At 32.8% G+C, this 21,411-nt stretch overlaps 1 pseudogene; it reads right to left on the reverse strand.

The window, feature by feature from the left end:
• Positions 1-12,756: 12,756 nt before the first annotated feature.
• On the reverse strand, positions 12,757-18,956 carry LOC142638486 (putative amino acid permease 7; annotated as a pseudogene).
• Positions 18,957-21,411: the final 2,455 nt, after the last annotated feature.

The following is a 21,411-nucleotide window of genomic DNA, read 5'->3' on the forward strand; positions in this document are numbered from 1 at the left end:
GAAAAAATTCAAGATATCCAATTAATGACTTTCAAGTTTGGTAAGAAGACAAAGAACGTGAAGTACTCAAAATATTTATTTTCTTAACATGAAAGTTTTCAGATTTCAAATATCAACTCAGGACCACCGTGGTCCTCAACGTTGTATATATAAAGACAGCAAACGAAACCAATTACGTATGGAATATTGTACTGACGGAAAAGTCAGATTTTCAATTACATCGAAAGGGGACAAAACTGATGTTGCCACGAAAATGCGTTCATGGGTTTAATAATTTCCTTTAGAATTTAATGAATATGTACTCTTCTTCACAATGTGTTACATGCTTTGACACAATGGCGGCTCTACCTTATAGTAAGGTGTTTACCTTGACTTGAAAAATAAGAGTAATGTTACATTTATAAAATTTTCACATCAAATTTTAGGTCATAATTAAGTTGTTATTGGTTCTAATTTTAACCTATTATTAATGTCACTTTTTTACTTACTAATAACAATTTGCTTCTTATAATTTGTTGTAAAATTGTTGTTAAAATGTTGTAAACATAACATTACGCAATACTCCAAAATCCAAATTATGCTCTCATGCTAGATTGACAAGAGAATTAGTTATTAGTCAATAATTCACTTGTGAATTGATTTCGAGGTTTAGCTTTTATATATATATATATATATATATATATATATATATATATCACTTATAAGCTAGCTGTTCCTTTCATATACAGGCTACAGCATTACTTGCATAAAATTTTATGTGCATTTGTGTCAAGAATATATTGCACACATTTGGCAAAACCCTGCTAACCTTTTGTGCCGCATCATAAAGTATTGACTAAAACATTTTTTTGTTTGTTTTTTGAGACATTGTAATTAAGAATCTAAAATATATTCGTGTCATTGTTTCAAATGGAGTACATGACTTATGAAGGTAATGATTAGTATGTTTTATCCTACGTAACATTATCCTCTTTTGGTCAGTTCTTAATATGGTCCGTTTGCATTGAGTGGAAGGAAGGGGGAGTAGAGTAGAATAGATAAAAATTAGCTCAAAATTAGTATATTTTCAGCCAATTCTACCCTACTCCTCTCCACTCTCTCTCCCTCCCCCTTCAATTCAAACAGGTCCTAAGTTTAGAAATCTATTTCAATTTCATCAACCTTACAAATAAAAACAAATACATAATTGTCAAACGAACGATACCATGTGAATTTAATTTTAAAATTTCATAAAGATTCCTTGTAAAATTTAATATTTATCCCATTCGAATATCTTTTGTGACATTACATTTTAATAAAGTAAATAAAGAATGGGCTATTATGCAATAAATATATTGAAATGTTATGTTCACAACACTTTCACAATAAGTCCTTATTAAAATATAATAAATTGTTCTTAAAAAAATTCATTAAAGTTCTTTTAACTATTTGATGGTATTTTAGTAATTTAATAGCTGATGTGGACCATGTCAGACTAGCAGTTTGCATGTAAAAATAATTTGTGGCTCTAGCATTATTCTTAACTAGTAAGTTGCATGTGCGATACATAGATAATTTTGTAATATTTTATATAAGAAAGTTTTAGACAGTGTTGTACATATATTATAAAAAAAAAGTAAACTAAATTAGAGTAAATAAACATATACATTTTGATATATTAAAAATTAATTTAGTAGTTTCACTGCATATTTATAGCCTGCTCAAGGTAAGATTAATTTTTTTTTTTTAAATCATGAAACAAAAAATAAATGCAAAAGAGTAATGGGACCATGAAAATCAACTAATTTGTGTTATGTTCACATATTTCATACTATAAAATGAAAGTATGTTCAACTCTCTCACTGTCTTCCACTCATTGATAGTATGTTCAAGTATGTATGCATATGTCTTATAGATGTTTTAAAACTATGATAGAATATAGCTTTATATTGCGTACAAAATAATCTCTCTACTTATATACCCGAAACAAAAACTATCAAACCAAATTACCCAAACCTAAATCATATTTAATCCCCTAATTTAAATAGAAAAAAAAATAACCGTAGGGGTTTTGGCTTCTTGATGGTGGTGGGAGGCAAATATGGTGGAGGCAGCAGCCCTGCAAATTTCTCTCCCTCTCTCTTTCAAATATTTTGTTAGTTTCAGGTGTTTTATTTTGGTAATATGTAATTAAACAATGCATTTTATTTAACAATCCACATCATTTTTGTGTCTTTCTATCTCTCTTCAGGGCCTTATCTGGTTAGTTATTTAGACCTTAATTATTATTATTATTTTTTTGCTTTTTTAAAATATTAAAATGGTGGGTATACTAAAAGACATAAAGAAGAGAGAAAAGTGTGGTGTAAGCTTAGGCAATTAATGAGAGACTAATGAGATAACAATAAATAAGCCAATGTAAACTTTTTGGTAACAATAAAAAAAAAAACTTAATGAAAGAGGTAACCAACATAAATCTCAAAAAACTTTGTGATAGAAATTTATCATACGTACAAAATAAACATAGATTTTTTTTATCTTTAGTTTTTTTTTAAAAAAAGACTATTGCTACTGTGTTCATCCTTATAAGAATTTAAGCACAGATTAAATTTTCAGTATTTTTGACAATTCTTCTTTGATTCCTTTATAATTTCTATATTATGTTGGTTTAAATGAATTTTTTCTCAAGTTTTTAGAGGATGGACTTCAGATAAGATGTACAATTTTTATACACCAAGCATTAACTGTAAGTCTTGTACATGGAACAAATCAAGATAAGAAATTAAAAATATGGTTCATTTTGGTTGGCCTTAGCTTGATTTGTCTAGACATCAATTTTCTCTTTTGCCAAAAGTTTGATTTAATTTAGGTGGAAGTTTCCTTAATTATTACTTGTATACAAAATTTCAAGATCATTAAATTGGAATAGGTCCCTTATTAATCTAATCAATTGGAATAGGATGAAATTTCTTCTCATCCACACTAAACATTGTGTACACTCCAAATTTTTTCTGCATTTCATAATGATACATTGTGGAAAGGTGTCATCCAAGTCCAACATGAATGAAAGTTGTAGTTGAGATCATGGCCCAAAAGCTGTACTATTCAATTATTTGCGAGAAAAATTAAACACTCATATATATATATATATATATATAATAGGTGAAGTTGAGAGAAACTCAAATTAGAATTCCAAATTAGAGTTCCAATTTTGCACCATGTGTGCTAAATTATTTATTCTTAAAGAGTTTTACTTCTTAATTTTAAAATAAAATGAGGGACCACATTATAAACATTAATTCAAGTGAGTTAATAAGTACAAAAACCAAACAGTTTAGAATAAATGAATCATAAAAAAAAATGCTTCAAAATAATTAAAAAAAAATGGATAATTTACATTTTATACATGATAACATCCTTATAAAAATTTTCAAAGAGTTAACAAAATTTAAAATGACTATTAATAATATTTAAATTATATATGTAGGAAATATATTATGCATTTTATTGTATATCTTCAACTGTGTCCATACATATGCATAAAGTTACAACCTAGTTTGATATAACATGAGACAATGGAATTTGACACCGTATACACTGGAGTTCAGTTTTGCGCCATGTGTCCCATCTAATTTTTTAATTTTTATAGCAAGTAAATTATTGGATACAAAAACTGAAAAGTCTAAATTCAATTAGATTCTAAATTACACACACACACACACACACATATATATATAATTGTGATTATTTTTAAATGTATATGTGCATATGCATAGGGTTACACACTATTTTTATTAAATGGATGTATCAATTTTTAAACACAAAATAGAGAAATGATTAGGAAATTGATTTATTACCTTTTTGACATGACACTAATTTTGTTAATTTACAATATTTTTATAATATAATTGATAATAACTTTAACTTCTTAAAAAAAAAAAAATGTAAAAAATTGACATTTAGCCTTTTGTTTTTTTTAAATTAGGTAACTAATATGTTTTTTAGATGATGTTCATGAGCACTTTAACTAAAAAGTCAAGACTTAAACCCCATTTAGTTGCTGAGAAAGTAGAGGAAAATAAAAGAAAAGAAATTTTCAATTTCTGCTAATTAAATGACATCTCATTTCATTATGGAGATGCAAATAATATATTTTCAAATATTTTATTTTATTTTCTAATTAAGGAAACATGATAATTCAAAGGATAGCTTAGATGGCATAAAAATATTATTTTGATATTAATTTTAGATACATCAATTCTTTTTCATGTACCGCTTAATAATAAAGATTATTTTGACACAATACGAAAATTTTCGAAACAAAATTGACACGTTTAAGATGTTAAAAACCATTTTGACACATAGTACAAGTGTTAAAGACTAAACAGTAATTAAACATGTTTTTTACATATTTTTATTAAAGATTAAATTCAATAAGGATGCGGTTTAAAACCCAAGTTTTATACCCTCCAATTCCAATATGCCACATCATCTTATCACATATTAAAGAATAAGTACAACCACACTCAATCTCAACTGAAAATTCAGCCAAATTAAGAGTTTTTTAAGATGTTATTAATTGTGGTATGATGTACTGAGTTTTAAGTAAAAAGCTGATATGATAGTTTTTTATTGGATGGTGTAAAACATGAATTTTACACCTTATTCTTACTAAATTCAGACCCTTTTTATTATTATCCTCAGAACACTTTTTTTTATTAGCTGAATTTAGAAACTAATATCCTATTTGGTTGTAAGTGAGATAAAAAGGAAAGAAGGGAGGAGAAAGCAAGGGAAGGGAAAGGGAAGAAGAGAGAGCTCTACATAGAAGGATTGCATTAATACAATTTCTTCAAATGAAAGGTCTTCTTTGAAAAAATAATGGGACCGTCTGAAGGATTGTGCTAAGAAAATTTCTAGAACACAAACTTTACTCAAAATTATGAGTTCTAAGAAAAGTATGAAACTTCATAAAAAAAAAAAATGTATGAAATATTGGCGAATCGGTCAAATTGTGTATTCTCACTTTTTAATAGAAAACTGAAAAGTGAAAAAGCTTGGGACCATCACAGCACATATTGATATAGAAAAAATTAATAAAAAAAAGTAAAAAAAAAGGCTAAATGCAAAGTTAGAGTGCCATTTGGCAAGAGTTACAAAAAAATTCAAAATTTCTAAGGTGGCAATTTGATATTGATAGTTAAAAAAATGATGTTAATGATGGGCTAGATGAGAACTAGTAGAATTTTGTTTTTTTGAAAAATAGAATTAGTAGAAACTTGACCACTCAACTATTGCAAAATTTATTATTTTGTAGTGTTACTCTTTTGCTTTTCATCCCATTTGAATGGAAAAGAAGAGAAAGGTATTAATTTTTGTTGGAGCATTTTAATATTAAATAAATAAAATGAATAAATGTGATAACATAAATGTAAAGATGTGGGAGTGAATGTGGAAGATGAGGAGTTTAGTGAAAATGTTTAATCCCACATTGAAAAGGAGAGAGACTATTTTGTTCTTTTTAATTGTGGTGATTAATGGGCTAACATGAATTGTCTCAAATATTGGGCCAGATACGTGCGCAAGGGGGAGGTGAAGGGTGGAGGTGTCAAAATTGGAAATGAATCAGCACCTTGGATCCTCCTACTTGACAGCCCATTCAGAGTAATTACCATATCCGTTGGTGAGTAAATGGCCCGAATTAATATTCCATTTTTATTATGGAAAATAATGAGCCATTAACCCACTTAATGGACTATCCGTTTGGGCCTTTCCATTATTCAGAAAACTCCTTATCTCACCATTAATTGTGTAACTCCAGCCCATCAGAATAATATCCAACAATTAATCTTGTAACACCCACTATATCATAATAATGGACCTAATTAATCAGATTAATTTGGGTAGAAATTTCGTGAGGCCCATTGAGCCTATAAATAGACCCATTTAGACACAATTCAGATTACTGCAATACACACACAAAGAAAAAATAGAGAGATTCTTGGCAAGGAAGGGTGTTCTTGGCAAGGAAGGGTGTTCTTTCTGGTGGAGCTTTGGGCTTGAACACTTTGTGCAGAGGTTGTTCTAGCCATACGACACTTGTTGGGCTGTTGTATCCTGGGGGAGACAAGTCAGAGACGGTCTGCACCGGTTACAAAGTTTAGCCAACCAAGGGCTTGAATCTCCTTTAAGAGAGCGAGTGCCGCGCCTCAGTCCAAATAGTGTTGTGTAATTTATCTCTTTAAAATTAATAAAAAATTCAGAAGTATTATTCAGTTTTTCTTTGTGTATTTCCATTATCATTGTATTTGCACCAACAATTTTTATGCAAAATTTACTCTTATACCTTGTGAAATGGAGGACATCGAGTTGGATTTTGTATAAAATTAATTTTATACCCTTATAATCAATTATTATTCTATAATTCAAAAAGATATAAGAATAAATTTTTTATTTTTATTCACAATCAATTGCTTTGATTGGAGTATAATTATTTTGAAATTTTGATTTGAGGAAGTTGTATGCATAATTGGCAAACTTTGCTAACATTCTTGTGAGAAAGTTGTTTCGTTCTGTGTACAGTTTAATTATTTTGGCATGTAGTATTTGCTGAAGTTTGGTAACGTATATAAATTGATTTTTTATATTGCAAACAGATGCCAGAATTTATTAGAAACATTTTTGTTTTGTGCTTAATTATGCTTAATATTATACAAACAAACAGAGTTTATATATATATGGGTCTTAGAAAAACATTAAAAACATTTTTTTTTAATTACAAAATATTGTGCAAGACATTCTCTAGTTGTAAAAAAAGTGAGAATTTTTATTTCACCAAACTTATTATAAGAAAAAAAAACTATATCTAGTTGTTCAGAGTACATAAATATCATCCGATAAATAGAATTCAAAAGACTATTATCAAACAAAACCCAAAAATAGTACCAATTATAAAAGTGAATGTTGAAGAAATTTTAATTTTCTTTGCATGGGCTGCTGCCAACTCCTTCTCTAAGCTATCTACCTTCTCTCTAAGCAAAGGCAGCAATTCTCTACCTCGTGCACATGTAGGAGGGTCAAGCCAAACAAAGTATCCACAAGTATCATCAACCTTGCAGCATTAAGAGGTTAAAAAAGTAATTAATAATTAAATAACAGATTGAGAGAGATAGAGAGATGATAATATATTTTCATATTCAATAAGTAGTTTATAATTAGGGACGCAAATTTTCACAATTATTAAGATGGCATGTTGTAATTGGTGTCAATAAAAAACAATAATCGACCTATATATGTAAAAGTGTAGTTCTAATCGTGACCTAACATGTCAACAAATTGTGAAAATGATTATGAAATTTTTTATAATGTATCATCTACTACTACGTACACACTTTGCCACGACTTGATAATAGTGTAAACTGGGCCAAAATGGGCAAATGCCCTTTTCGCACAAAAAAAAAAGCATTATGCCCTATTTTCTAAACTAATTAGGAAAGTGCCCCCTTTTGAAACTCGATTTTCTCAAAATCGAGTTAAGCCCTATAGCGACATTTTAAGGAGCCTATAGTGACGTTTTAAAAAGCCTATAGTGGCGTTTTGGAACTCGAGCTTCATGAAATCGAGCTATAAGTAAAAAAAACGAGTTACAAAACGCCGCTTTAGGTCCTTAAAACGTCGCTATAGGGCTTCAGAATTTTTTTTTTTTTTTTAACTCGATTTTGAGAAAATCGAGTTTCAAAAGAGGAACATTTTCCTAATTAGTTTGGGAAATGGGCCATTTACCCATTTTCGCCGTGTGAACTGTGATTGGTGAACTTTCAAATGGACCTATTAGTTTTTTCTCCACAATTTATAGTTGCACATGTTAAGTTGTTGCAAAAATTGTGGAACAAAATTTGTTTTCACAAATTTCCTCAAAATTTTATGCTTTCAGATTAGTAGAATACCCCATATTTTTCACACGCCCAAAACGTCCTCCTGATGCTTCCACCTGTCCAAGATGTCTTCACTGGTGCCCTTGTTCGACAATGACAAAAGTGCATCCAAGGATTTTCCAGTGCATACGGTGAAGTTGAAGAAGACATGGTTGAGGGCTGCTGGTGCGGTGTATCCATGAAATCTGAAGAAAGTAAGAAATGCTATCATTAAAAGAGGTGGAACATTTCCCCACATGAAAACCGAGCTTGTTTCGAGTTCTTAAGAATTAAGATAGGTACATGTTGATATCAATTGTAATATTGAGGGAGATTAAAGGGTTTACTCCTAAAACATATAATATAACCATAGGAGATAGATTAAGTGTTATATATACTTCAAAATTTAGTTATATTTTACTCTTTTCCCAATAATTATATATGGTACGTCATTCTATAACTACTGGCATGCAGTTCAATAATTAAATTCTTTAGAGAATGAAAGATTTTAAAATAATGGCTAAATAATGTATTTCCACACTAAAATTAATATTATTATTTAGAGGAAATAAAAGGAGAGATAATTTGTCAGGTAGATGCACCAGATTGCCGGTTGCTTGTGACTTTTTTTTTTTTTGCGAATCAGTTGCTTGTGACTTTAGTTCCGATACAATGCTACGATTTATTGCATGGATCGTGAACACAATGAATACATATATTGAATTTGCCACTCATAGGAATTTTTAAAATTCTGAGAAGGAAAGATATAGAAAAATGAGAATCTTTGTTCATTCAAAGCACTTTATGATAATGACCATTGAAAAAAAACACACACACACACAAAAGTTGGAATTAATAATGAAATGGGTGAACTGATGAAGCCAAACCAGTTCTCTGGAGAGGATGCTCTGCTGGTTGAGTTTGAAGAAATGGGGTTTGATCATCTGCAGCTTCTTCTCCCATGGTCTCCAAATTTGTTTTTTTTTTTTCTTTTTTTGAAGAACCCATCTGGCAGAAATTCAATTTATAGCTGAAATTATTTGTAAAGATGATAGAGTTTCCAGAGATACAAGTCTACTCTATGGTGGAAAAAAGAAGAAGATAAAGTGAAAGTCCAGTTTGGTGTTTAGAAGAGTCTATATAACTTTCTGTTAACACGTTTGGAAGATTATTCAAAGTTGTATATGATAGTAATTAAGTAAGGAATTAATGCACATCTTTTGTCTCAAAGTCCCTCTCACTCCACGCTCCATCACTCAACAAATGACACGTGTCTACTTAATCAGGGTCTGCGCAACATGCGTTTAATGTTTGTACTTTGTAGTGTTTTGATATAAATTTTTTGAGTTTTGAGATTGGTTTTTACTAACATATGCGAATATATTAATAAACTATTTTAGAAATTTTTTTATAAAAATATGAAAAATTATCAATTTTTTGACAACTTTTTTAATTTTTAGTAAAAAAATTTCTAAAAAAGATGATTAATGTATACTCAAAGGTATACATTAACAGGACCCTTTGAATTTTTGTCAATGGCACTTTTGACTCTTTGTAAACACTTACTTAGTGGGAAAGTCTGATAATGTGCAAGGACATTTCACACCTCTTGCACTTTTCTTTCAGCTCCAACAGATTGTTTCTACCATCAATCTGGAATGGATATTTGTAAGACTAGTGTGTGTTTGACATGGCTTAAAAAAACCAATTTTTTCTACTATTTAACTTATTTTTACTACTATTTATGGGTCTCACTGCACTTTTTAATATTATTCATAGGTCTTATTGTACTATTTCAACTACTTTTTAGTTTTATCTATAATATTTTTAGCAAAATTTTTTCAATTTCAACTAAATAAGCTTTTCCTAAATGGACGCTTAAAACTTAAAAAAAAAAAAAAAAAGACTAACGCATTAAGAATAGAAAAAGAATTAAATAGACGTGTTGAGTGGTGGAGCATGAACTAGGATAGGAACTTTGAGACAGAGGATGTGCATTTGAAGCAACTAATTAATTTTCTATTCTTTTATTTCTTGCTCCCAATACATGCAAAACAAAGATAATGTTGAGGACGATAATTTGACTTCCTACAACCACTCTAAAAATAGGCATAAATGACATAATACTGAATGCCATAAAAGATTTAAGTGTATCTTTCTTATCACCAATATATGTTTATATACTAATAAGAATAATAGTAGGTTCGGTTTTATTCTGGAGTCTAGAATGTTTGCTAATGCACAATTGAGTAAAGAACTATATATTAGTTACTGGCTGATTTGATCTTAGATGCTTGATTTGGTGCAATGGAGATCAAAATGTCAGTCTCACCTCCCTCCTGTAGGAATCTTGTATTTTTCCTCATCTCTTAACTCTTTTGGAAACGCAAATATATAATCAAATTGTTACTAGTGTATACTTAATTTCTAATTGTAAAATCTAAAATTTTTTATATCTGAAGTAATCATGAAGATGTTATAATTTTGGATATTGATTTATCTTTAAAAGAATACGCCAAATTCTTCTCAAAAAGAAGAAGAAGAAGAAGAATACGCCAACTTGCTCACTTGTCACGTGCTTCATCATCACAACAACGTCCTATATATACCGATATTCATCAGGCTACTAGTTTAACCGTCCATTGGCCATAGCTACTATTTGTCTTTAATACCATGATAAGTTACCACTTCCTTGCTTTCGTTTAGGATGGACATAGGCCCAAGTCAGGCCATTTAATTTGGTAGAGAATATGAATTTCCGCCCGTTCTATTTGGTAGAGAATATTCGCCCAAAGATTGAGAGAACGGGTTAAATTTCTCAAGAATTCTTTGATGTCAGAAAAAATCTACAATTACACTTTTGTTATTTATTAATTTTTGTATTTAATTTATATTTTTAGAATTTTAGGGTTAGGGTATTTATTTCATTGTTTTTAGCAGTATAGAACTTTTTTTTAAAAGTAAAATTAGAGTTATATATTTTTTTATTATATTTTATGGTAGGGTATTAATTAAGATCTGTTTTAGAATATATTTTTTTGGTTTGTCAAGTTTTATGAAACCTTTAAATAAGTCTGCAAGTCTATAATTTTTTTTAACACTTCAATCATTCAAATTAATAGATAAATAAATAAATAAATAACACGTTTTTTTTTCTTCTCTATTTTTGTTTCTCTTGTGGATTTTAGACCTATCGTTTTATGGATTCAAAAAACTCCTTGTGGATTCAAGGTTATGTTCCAAGCAACTATGTTTTGTTTTTTTTGCACATTGGAATGGATGCATTCTATTTCTCATAGTTACTACTCCACTACATTATTCGTAGTGCCAAGGTAAGCTTCTTAGTTTCTAACATCTTTTATTTTTCAATCCTTCATCCAAAATTTCAGTTTCTATCTTTAGTTTTTGCTTGTTTTGCCTTCTGGTTGCTTTCTTTTATGTTTGAGTAGAGTTAGCAACATTCGACCTAAGATAGAAATGTAGTAGAATTAGGGTTTCTGCTTCTATATAGGGTACATATGCATAGACCAAGCCTATGTACACACCCCAGAAACCACAATTCATCGTGCCTTTTTGTTACCTAAATATGCATGGGTACTGTTTCTAGGTAGGTACAGATGTCTTCCTCTTTCAAGTTCCTGAATGAATACATGATCATGGTAGATAGTTGGAAATGCTATAAACATGTAATTAGGGGGGAACCCCATTATTATAGGGACCCTATCCTAATGTATAATTTTTGAGATCCTTTGTACAACACATGAAATTTCTCTATTTAAAGACGTTATGGTTGCTTAGGAGGGATCTCACTTAGGGCAATCCATAGAACATGGCTAGGAGGTACAAGTGGAGGCTGATCCATCGACCAAAAAGATTTGGATGCCTAACATTTTTCCACGTTCGCACCTTAACTCCAAATTCATAATCTGGTTAAGTTGGACCTTTGCATAAGGGTCAAAAAATGGTTCTTGGACCAATAACCAAGTGACAATTCCAATCTTCGCCCAACCTTTGAGTTAATGGCATAGTTCTGGGCACATGGCATTCACGGTCCACACACCTTTGGGCGCTCACAACTATTTGCCAAGATAACACTAGCATTCATTCACAATGCATCGTAATGGCCACAAGTTTATTGCTGTTAACAATTGAGAATCAGTGCTTTCAGATGATTGACTCCCCTATGTTTAGCCATTTACACAACCAGTATTGAATAGAAGATGGAATAACAGTCCGTGCGGATCATAATATTAGATCCAAACCATACTGCCCTTGCAAGTTTACTAAGGAATAAGTGATCCAATGATGCTTCTCCCTGTTGGCATAAATGGCAAGTGATATAAAAAACATGTTATAAAAAGTGTTTCAAAAGTAAGAAGAAGAAGAGGAGATTTGACTTGGAACCAAGGAAATGGAAAATATATGGATGAAAATGGAAGTTGGGTTATACATTACTTCTGCAATCTGCATGTAAAGGATATTGTTATATAGGATTTCGGCAAATGTAAATAACATTGGGCAAAAACAAAATTTTTACAAAGTCAATAAGAATATAAGTTATGATTTTTTACAATTTTTAATTTTGATATCAATTGGTAGTACCTGATATCCTCCTTCAAAATGAAGAGCAATGCAAGCCTTAGCAAAATCAATGAGAGCATTATCGAGACTAAATTCTGTCAACCAGTTTCCTAGTTTAGCAATCCTTATAATCCCGAAAATGTACTAGGCTTCTCCATGAAGATTCAGCAATGCCTACATCAAAAGAAATAGTTAAGTAGAAGCTTTATCATACTTCGTGAATCAATAGAAATCTTTAGACGTGCATCCTCCTTTCCATTACGAAAGGACTCAAGTGCAGATTCTAGCTCAGTCTTGCACTTACAAGTCCTTCAATCGAACTAATCAAGGCGAATAATGTCACAAGCAAGCACATGATGCTGAAAGTTTGAAGCATAATCCACTTTGTTGTCCAAGCTCCAATATTCCTCTACTTAAAAGTACGTCTCCACAGTAGGGATGACCATGGGTAGGGTATGGGTATACCCGATCCATACCTTACCCGAAAAGTTTACCCATGAATACCTAAATATCAATATTCATTAGTATCCATACCCGAATCTTACTCAAATTATTATCCATAGATATCCATACCCTACCCGAAACCTATTTATTATTTTTTTTAATCCAAATCATTTATTATCCATGAATTATTATCCATTTATTACCCATGGATACTGAATATCAACATACACTAATACAACTACTTGCCTTAGTCAATCTAATCTCCGGACCTCTTTTTCTTCTTCTCGGGACCAGAATGATAGAAAACACAAATGCCTAAATTAATTTTACTTCAATGCTAAGGTTTCTGAGCAAGAGCTACAAATGAAATCAACTTAGGAAAGATATATACATAGTTGGAAGCAATTCATAAACTAACCCATTTCATACTACAGCCAAATATGGCTGTGTTTGGCTGTGTACTGTAAAAAAAAAAAAAATTGTAGTGTTCACACTAGTGGGAATATTTTATTCTTTTCCTTTCTTTTTTATTTTTCCTTCTCATTTTTCATCCTATGCCCTCTCTCTCCTCAGTCCTCCATTTTCTTCTCCACTCCTCGTCGCCACATTTGCCCAGTCACCACATTCGCCGACCTTGCCTGCCCAGCTATAACCCACCTCGCCAACCCACCTTGCACAGCTCAACCCACCCCTACCCATCGCCGATCTCGCCTCGCCCAGTCGCCACAAACCCACCTTGCCTATTCTGACCCAAGCCCCAAGCCACCGTGCCACCCATCTCTCTTCTCTCTTTGTTGTGATTGGGTTTTTTTGTGTTTTCATATGGGTTTGGTGGCTATGGTGGTGGTGGTGGTGGTTGATTTTGGTTATGGTAGTAGTGGTGGATGATTTTGGCAGTGGGTTTGTGGATTTTGGCTATGGGTTTCGTGGTTTGTGGTTGTGGCTGTGGTTGTGGTTGTGGGTTGTGGTTGTGGTTGTGATAGTGACTGTGGTAGTGGATTGTGGTTGTGTTTGCCCAGAAATTTAGTTTTTGTTGGATTCTAGGAATCTTATTCTATTTGATTTTCAGAGAAGGACTTCAATTTTTTTTTTTTTTAAAAATACAGGTTGGGTATGGATAATATCCATCCCCTACCGGAATAATTCGGGTAATATCCATACCCTACCTAGTTAAGCTCTACCCATGAAGAACCGGGTATTACCCGGAACATTTGGATCGGGTAGGGTTGGATATCCATTACCCAATGGGTATGGCCATCCCTACTCCACAGGAAAATAGATAGATAAGGGCCAAAAGTTCAGGCCTCCATTTATTCCTATAACCTGATTAAAGTAGGGGAACATCATTGAAATTCTTGTCGTTGACACCACATAAACAATCCGGAAACACAATTTGAGAAGATTTAATCTAATAACAGAGAGAAATGCCAATTTCAATGTGTGATTATTATTTACAAATCCGCTACTTGGGAACTTCATGGCAAACCCTCTTTCAACATTTGCAAACAGTGGCTGACTGAAAATCTGTCAACGTAAATACATGCAAAAACACAAGGGTATAACATTGAAATTATTGTATATGTTGACTATAGGTTGGTTTGGATAGCATTGAATGCATCCAGTGTTCAGCGTTTTCCTTTTTTTTTTTTCTTTTTTTTTTCCCTGCTGCCCGTTTCTACTTTTAGGGGACAAGTCACTGTGCGTGCACAGTGCACGCACTGTTCACGTACTGTGCGTGCACTGTTCACATACTTTTCAGCAATTTTTTAATTAAAAGTGGGTCCCACGGTACTATTTACACATTTAAAAATTATTTTTCTACAGCGTTTTCAGCTTTCAGTTTTCAGTTTTCAGCTGTATCCAAACGGACCCTATATATACAGTAGTGTTCTATATTTTGCAATTCTTCTAGTGATACTAGTAAGAACAAAGGTTAAGTTTTAAACCCCTTAACACAATATGTTTAACATAATATTAAGCCAAGTTGATTAACAAGTTTGTTAATTAAGTTTAGGTTAAACAAATATAATGGAAAAAGTAAAAAACACAAAGATCTGATGACCCAGGAAAATCTAACCGATAAAAAACTTGGGGAGGATTTAACTTAGCTATCCTCAAAGTAAAAACAAATCCACTATGAAAGAATTGAAGTTTGTACAATAAGACTTAGAGTACTAATATCCTATTGCTACCTTGTATAAAAAAACTTACTACAACGTCCACGTGACAGCTTCAAGTCCACGTACTACTTCTTTCCTTGATCTGCAGTAACCACAAGTTCACCTACTTGTGACTTTGAGATTCCACTCAAAAGTTTAAGATCTTCTTTAAAGTTCTTTATGCAGCAACTGAAACAACCATCAAGTTCTTGATGTGAATCTTAATCTTGATATCTCAATGTGTGTGTGTATGAAGGTAAACACCTCTAGATCTATAAAAAATTCAACATACAACTCAACAAAGACTTTAGAGAGTTTTTGGGTATAAAACCCTAGATCTATAAAAGAGAGACATTTTTCTCTATCTGAAAAGTCTCACAAAAACGTGCTTGGAGTTTCTTTTATATACTAGAAGAAGTAGATCTGAAACCCTAATACATTTAAGTAGAGTTTGGGCTGAAATAGAATTTTACATAAATTGTTGTTCTACAACTTTTAATTGGTCGAGCTTGTCTTTCGATCGATCAAACCAGGCAGATTCTCGAATTCTTCTTCTATAGCTTGTATGTTCTTGAATCTTGACTTGTATCAACTTGAACATTGTCTAATAATATCTATAGATTCTAGGATCTATATCTAGACAAGTTTGTATTCACGATTTGTTAATTGTTCTAAACTTTTAGAACCTAACAACAATTATAGTCTTGGCCACAAAGATATACATAACTAAGGCCTATTCCTTGTAAAGGCAGGGATTAAAGATGGTAACAAGAATTAGAAGATTTAAATGTGATAAATGTAGCATATAAAGTTGTACCTAATATCCTCCTACTAGATGATGCACAACACAACCGTTAGCAAAGTCAATGAGCCAGTATGGTTCAAAGAATTTGAACCCCATCAAGAGGGTCCCTGGTGAATAATCCCCAAAGGCTGCATATCCAAAGCCTCCACAGCTGAGGTAGAAGAGGGTTGTAACTATGATCGCTATTTTTGAGGCCTTTTTCGTTGTCTGGTTTTCTGTTGGAGGTGACTTCAAAGTATCCTTCATGTTTTGAAAAATGCATCATATATATCAGCCTTTTTGCTATTTTAAGTACTTGAATCGTTATATACATATTGCTTTTTTGAAATGGATTTCACCCATATGAGAACATAACATGTCAAACCTTATCTCAATAAGAATGAGAGGGTATGGATAGGCAAATGCAATGTCTTCCAGGGCTTGAGACACCAACCATACTTTATCAGCTGCACTAGAAGTTGAGATTCCTCCAATGCTGCCCTTAACATATCCATCTCCTGCAATATTTATGACAAGAAAATTATTATCTTTGGAAGAAAAAATAAAATAAAATAGAGAAACAAGAAAAGAATCACTACTAAGTTTCTAGTCCCTTGCAATATCCCCCCTCCTCTTTTTCAGTTTATGAAGCACTATCATTAGCTAGATAATGTACTAGTGAATTCACTAGCGTTATTCTTATAACTTTTGCAAGGTCAAGTCCCAATCCAATATTGGAAGAATAGGCGAAGGACATGGCTGTAGCAAGAATCGATAGCCATTGAATATTGCGGTTTGCGAAACTTAGGGATCTGAGAGAGTACAATTTGGACAATTCCAAAGAGTAACATATAAGTGGTATTTCCAAAGTTACATGCAGCCTAACAGATTGATTTTTGAATTGCTCTGCATCCATAGTGAAAAGAGAGAGAGAGAGAGAGAGAAAAGAAAAGAAAAGGGTGACTATAATAGAAAGGTTTGACTATGTGAATCATAGAAGTGCCTCTTCTGTGATTTTGGATGACACTAACAAAATTTGAAATCAATATTCAACATTTCAAACCCTTGTTGGATTTGGTTATATAAAATCTTTCTGGAATTCTAATGACCCATATGACAATTTTGGCAACAAAAAGGCATATAATGCGATTTTGTATTATTAAATGGTTTCAATTCTTGAATAGCTATAGCCAAAACTACTATGCTAAAAATGAAGTTTGGAGTGAGAGGAGTAGCTTAATAAACCTCATGCTAATAGCAGATGTAATTGTATAGGCAATGCCTATCCCAAATAAGCTTAATTGCACCAAGATGACACACGCCCATGCGTTCCTTTTTCCTGAAATCCATTTAATCATTCTACTTAGTGGGGGTTTTTTTTTTTTTTTAGATAAGGAAGTAGAATAGTTTTTTTTTTTTTTTTTTTTCAAATAAAAGCACTTCATGTTCAAATTGGTGAACACAGAGCCTAACAGATTACAAAGCAAAGCTAAGTGAGCAATGAAATTAAAAAACAGAAGTACAATAAGTAAAACCCCATGTCCGAGACCACCAAAACAAGGTTCAATGGATCTCTCATCATTCTACTTAGTTTATTTTAATTGATCAATGGATTCCTCATCTTTCTACATAGTTATATAAATAATGTATCACGTATAAGCTGTTAATTTCATATACAGGCTACAGCATCACTAGCATCCAAATTTTTATGTGCATTTGCATCAAGAATATCTTGCACACATTGGACAAAACCTTGCTAACCTTTTATGCCCCATAATAAAGTATTGACTAAAAACTTTTTTTTTTTTTTGAGAGTTTGTAATTCAAAATTTAAAGTATATCCATGTCATTGTTTCAAATGGAGTACATTGTAGGGAATTAACATCAAAATTCCCAACCTGTGAGAAACAAAAAAATAAAAAAATAAAAAAATAGAGAAAACACACGCCAAAGAAAAAAATAATCACACGCACAAGACAGTATTTACGTGATTCGACAATTTGCCTACGTCCACGGAGTTGCAGGGATTTCACTATTATCAGGAAAAAATACAAAGTACAGCCGTTTAGTTTTTCACTCTCTCAAAAACAACAACAAGAACCCTAATCACAAAAACAACATTTTTCTCAGGATTCATAATGGGCTACAAAATGGGCCAAAACAGCGTTTCTCAGGAAGCTTGTCCATGAGCGCTACGGCTTGGGCCTATCGGCCCAAGCCTCCGCTCCATGGACTAAGCCTCAAAAAATCTTCCATTAAAAACCACACAACATTATTCAGGTCAGGTCAGACCATCAACCGGATCAAACACGATTAGGCTCCACAAAGCCTAACAAATCTCCCACTTGGAGACTAGTTCAATCACCAACATCAGCCGCTATCTTCCAAAAACAATCCCTCATCCCTACAACTCATCCTCCTGTCCTCAAGCTATAGAAGACCAACTAAAGTCGCACACAGCTTCAGCTTCTCAATAGTGACACCCTTAGTCAACATGTCTGCTAGGTTCTTAGATTCACAAATCTTCTCAAGTATTACCAGCTTATCTTCAACAAGATACTAGATAAAGTGGTATTTTTTCTGTATATGCTTCGACTTTGAATGAAAAACTGAATTTTTAGCAAGAAAAATTGCACTTTGACTGTCACTATGTAGAACACCTATCTCTTGCTTCTTGCCCAATTCATCTAAGAAGCCATGTAGCCAGATCATCTCCTTTCCAACTTCGGTTGCTGCAACATACTCAGCTTCTGTAGTAGACAAAGTAATAATCTTTTGTAAATTTGAAGCCCAAGATATAGTTGTACCACCCAGAGTAAATACAAATCCAGTAATACTCTTTCTACTATTAATATTACCAGGAAAATCAACATCTAAATAACCCTGCAGTTTCAAACTTGCACCTATGAAGCAAAGACATGTATTTGATGAGCCCTTCAGATATCTTAGAATCCACTTGACTACCTCCCAATGCTGCTTTCTTGGCCTACTCATGAATCTACTCACAACTCCCACTGCATGTGCAATGTCTAGCCTTGTACACACCATAGCATACATCAAGCTACCAAAAGTTGAGGCATAGGGCACCTTACTCATATAGTCCCTTTCTTATTCTGTCTTCGATGATTGTTCTTGCTTAGTTTGAAATGACAACCCAAGGGTGTGCTCACTAGTTTAGCTTCATTCGTGTTGAATCTGCTGAGAATTTTCTTCACATACTCTGACTGTGAAAGCTTCAATGTACCATTAGTCTTATCTCTAATGATTCTCATACTAAAGATTTGTTTTGCAGCTCCCAAATCCTTCATTGCAAACTATTTTGACAATTGCTTCTTCAGATTATTAATCTCCTCAATGCTAAATCCTGTAATAAGCATATTATCCACATACAACAGTAAAATGATGTAAGAATTGTCAAAAAACTTGACATAGTAACAGTGATCAGCTTCACATCTCTTGAACCCAATCCTATGCATAAAATCGTCAAATTTCTTGTACCACTGTCTAGGAGCTTGTTTTAGGCCATACAAGCTCTTTTTGAGTTTGCAGACTAGATTCTCTTGTCCTTGAACAATGAAACCTTCTGGCTTAATCATGTAAATGTCTTCCTCCAAGTCACCATGAAGGAATGCCGTTTTCACATCTAACTGCTTAAGATGTAATTTTTTTGCAGCCACCATATCTAGTACCAGTTTAATTGTTGACATCTTCACAACTAGAAAAAATATCTCTGAGTAGTCAATGCCCTTCTTCTGTTGGAACCCTTTAACAACTAATCTGGCCTTGTAACGTTTCCTACCATCATGCTCATTCTTTATTTTGTATACCCGCTTGTTGTGCAAAGCCTTCTTTCCTACTGGCAATTCAATTAGTTTCCATGTCTGATCCCTAACAAGGAATCCATCTCATCATTCATGGCTAACTCCCACTTGCTTGAATTCTCATCTTGCAAGGCTTCTTCACAACACTCTGGCTCACCACCATCAGTCAACAAGAGATAATTTAGAGTGGGTGAATAACGTTGTGGAGGTTTAATAGTCTTGGAAGATTTGCGGACTTCAGCTACAGGTGTACTCTGATCTACCTATGAATCTACATTCTACTTATCTTCTTCACCCATATTCTGGATAGTACTTTCAGTCAATTCATCTAAGTTAACAAACTCATATTTATTTTGATCTATCTCTGTAACATCTGGCACTATAGTTGACCTGTTCTTATACATAACATGTTCATTAAATATCACATTTTTACTTCTGATGATTTTCCTATTTTGTTCATCCCAAAACCTATAGCCAAATTTCTCATCACCACAATCAATGAAAAAACATATTTTAGACTTTACATCAAGTTTACTATGAGCATCAAAATCAATATAAACATAAGAAACACAACCAAAAACTTTTAAATGGAAAAAATTTACCTCTTTACCGCTCTAAACCTCCTCAGGAAGTCTGAACTCCATGGGAATTAATGGTCTTCGATTTATCAGGTAAGCTACAATTCTAACAACATCAGTCCAGAAAGTTTTTGGTAGTCCAGCATACAACCTCATACTCCTAGTACGCTCATTGAGAGTTCTATTCATGCACTTAGCCACATCATTCTGCTACGGTGTCCTAGGAATGGTCTTCTCCATCCTAATTCCTTGTGCAATATAATACTCACTGAACCTTCCATCTATGTACTCTCCTCTATTATCTGACCTCAAACATTTTACTTGAAGGTTTCAAATACATTAGATTTATTTTTCTGAAAATAAACTCATACCTTTCTGCTTGAGTCATCAATGAAAGTGATGTAGTACCTTGAACTTCAAAGGGATGCAACCAGAGAAGGCCCCCACAAATCAGTGTGTACTAACTCCAATTTTTAGCCTTCAGTGTCCTGCCAGTTTTCAAGATACTCACCTTTTTCTGCTTTCTCAAGATGCAGCTTTCACACTGTCAAAATCAATGGACTTCAATTCTGGTAGTTTTCCTTTTGACAATAGCATCTTCATCCCTTTTTCACTCATGTGATCAAGTCTGCAGTGCCATAGGCTTGTATCAGTACTTGCTTCAGCAACTGCAATTGTGTTTCTTGGACTTGAGGTCATATATAGAGTACCAATCTTCTTTCCACGAGCCAATACTCTGGCTCCCTTTGTAACCTTCCAAGTACCACCAACAAATAGTATTGCATGCCCTTCATCATCAAGCTATCCTACAGAAATCAAATTCCTCCTTAACTTAGGTATATGTCGAACCTTCTCCAGTAACCAAACAGACCCATTGGGCAACAATATCTAGACATCTCCCATACCCACAACATCTAAGGCCGCACCATCAGCCAAATACACCTTATCAAAATCACCTGAAACATAATTTTGTATGATTTCTCAATATGGAGTGGTATGAAACGAAGCTCCTGAGTCCAAAACCCAATCATCAAGTGGACTGTCTATTGTAAGAAGTAATGCATCCTATACCTTTTCTATTACAACATTAGCAAAATCATCTTCATTTTTCTTCTTAGGACTTTTGCATTGCCTCCTAAAGTGACATGTTTT

Source organism: Castanea sativa, chromosome 6 (assembly GCF_040712315.1).
Source record: "Castanea sativa cultivar Marrone di Chiusa Pesio chromosome 6, ASM4071231v1".
Taxonomy (NCBI): Eukaryota; Viridiplantae; Streptophyta; class Magnoliopsida; order Fagales; family Fagaceae; genus Castanea; species Castanea sativa.